Genomic DNA, 2,902 nt, shown 5'->3' with positions numbered 1-2,902 from the left:
TTGAAAGTATTGCAAGGTGAGCATGAAATGGCTTCAGATAATAAGCTTCTTGGTGAGCTCAAGCTTATTGGAATTCCACCAGCACCCATACGTGTACCTGAAATAGAGGTTACCTTTGACATTGATGCAAACGATATTATGATTGTATCTACTAAAGACAAATCCACCAACAAGGATAAGGTTATCACTATTTCATCGTTTAGAGGACTCACAAAAGGCGGCATCAACTTGTATAAAGATAGGTTATCCTTACAAAGGTTGAGAGAATGAATTTTTGTATATGGAACAATGGAAAGGTTCCAATTTCTAGTTTTTAGAAGTGCAGTTATTATGCAGAACGCGTTGGTGCTAGTGCCAAAATTTTCTTAGCTGCTTCTATGCAGTATTAAGATGTGAAGTGGGTAGGTGGAACGTTAAGTGCATAGGTATGAGAACAAGTATGAACACACATGACGAGCCATTGGTGTAGTTGCAGCAGAAGATATAATGTTCATTTGGCGTAGCTCTTTAATGGTGCCTAAAATTGGAGACGTTGCTAACAGACATAGATGGTAGGGAGTGTTTTAAGTTGATTTTGAGAATTGTATGCAACACAAGCTAGCGTTATTCAAGGTGAAGCTTAAACTGGGGACATGTAGAACTGAATATCTAATACCATGTTAGACACACATGGAGAATTAGAAGATATGAAGGATAAACATTAAATGCATTATATTATTCCCATGATATACATTTATAATACATTGGATTGACTCTTGGATTCATCTTCCAAGGTCTCTTGGACTTCCTTTGACTGTTCAACTTCCACACCATAACCCTTAGTGGATTAGGTGTTCAACATTCATTCCCACAAAATCCCTAAAATAGGAAGCCTTCTGAAGTTGTTAACTTATTATTAACGACCCTTGCAGGGTTGTCAATGAGTTTTGAATCTTGATATTTCGTGCTCCTGGAGCAATTCAAGGGATGATAAATATGATGAATAGTCATTATTACAACATTTTTATTTCTTGAATAAGTCATTCCCAAAAAAATCCCTCTATAACAAGCCCTTTTAAGCCATTAACTTGGTATTAATGACCCTTGCAAGGTTGTCAATGAGTTTTGATATTTCATGCTTGTGGAGTTATTCAAGAGATGATAAATATTATGAATAGCCATTATTACAACATTTTTGTTTGCCAATTTTTGTTTGTTTATTTTTTGATGATGCACTTCTGAAATAGATATTATATATAACATTTATTGCAGAGGAGCTTATCCCATGATCTCACATTCTATGGCTTGAGCCACAACTTGTAGATATTCTTCCTGAATTATGTATGGAACTCTTTTACACTTATGTGGTCTACGGACATGCCAAACAGATTAACATTGAAATTCCCCTCATGTGAGATTACAGATAACTGCATCGATATTCTCTTGTGACCTGTTTGCACCAGATTTCCTTCATCTACACCTAGGATTTGAGTTCAAAGATGCTATCATATGTCCTTGATAATATTCTCATTGTGCTATTCATGTTTTCTACTCTACAAATGCTACAAGACTAGGGATTATATTGAATTAATATTAAGTCATTTTGTCATTTTATATCGCTTCTAGGTAGTCACATGTTTTGAATTTTGTATTATTTTTCTACTCACTATGTTCACAATACAGACGGTAATATATAGTTTTTTTATTATTACAATCTTTTATGTTTTTACTCTTGTCATGAAATTTGACTTTTACATTGAGATTGATGCTTTGTTGACATATTATTATTGCACTCTATAGTACTTCTAATTGTATTTTATCTATGAATTTGAGTTTTGAGACTAAGTTTGGTTGTGTGCAATATACTTGTAATGAATCAATTAATTATTATTTTGATTTTTAAAGATTTGTCATAGTCCCATGAATTTGTTGATTCGATTTTTAAATTTTTGTTATTTTTCATGCTTATAGTTTTCCGTTAAGTATCCTGGAAATATTGATTAAATATGATAAAAACTTAGAAAGAAATATTACAACTATAATTCATGTGCAGGTTGTATCAACAGAAGCTCATGTAATGTATTATATAGGATTTACATGATTGACATATTGAAGCCCTAATGTGAATATATTTCATGACACCAAATGGGGCCATGATCAAGAAACTACAGGAGATGATCCTTTAGTTGTTTGTAGACATGGCACCCACTATGTAACATGATTATAGTCAACAAGTGGTCGAAATGCTAACAAATTGAAGGTTGTTGCTTGTTGTAAACATTACACTACTTATGATTTGGATAATTGGAATGAGTTTGATAGCTTCCATTTTGATGCCAAGGTACAAATAGTATGATCTATAATTGAAAATTCATTTATTCACCTATTATATAATTTATGGTTTTGGTTGGTGATTACGATCTCAAAGCTAGAACTACAAATGCAGGATACACAACAAGACCTAGACGACCCTTATAACCCACCATTTAAGAGCTGAGTGATGAATGACCAGGTTACAAGTGTCATGTGTTGTTACAAAATGGTTAATGGATATACAACCCGTGAAAACCCCAAGATTATCAATGGAATTATAGAGGGACAATGGGCATTGAATGGTTAAATTATCATCCAATAAATGCTAGCTTTGTACATGCTCAAAAGAGTTGCTTAGTTATCAAGCATTTAAATTAGAAGATATGCGTATGGTTTTGATTGGCTGTCAAGGTAACTATTTTTTTTAAATTGTATTATGTAGACACGTAGAATCTAAGTGTGATTCAATAGATGTTTTTACAACACCCACCACTAGATTACAACTTCTGAAAGAGGAGTAGAAAATGTTATGGTGGCTAGTGAGTGGTAGAAATAGTTGAGGATTCTATTATGTTATTGAATTGTAGAGACTAATCTATTTTATATTAAT

This window comes from Pinus tabuliformis, chromosome 7, assembly GCF_031772625.1.
Source record: "Pinus tabuliformis cultivar Carrire ecotype Pingquan chromosome 7, CPIR1, whole genome shotgun sequence".
In the NCBI taxonomy this organism is placed as follows: domain Eukaryota; kingdom Viridiplantae; phylum Streptophyta; class Pinopsida; order Pinales; family Pinaceae; genus Pinus; species Pinus tabuliformis.
The sequence above is the reverse complement of the archived record's forward strand: the minus strand, read 5'-3'. Positions refer to the sequence as shown.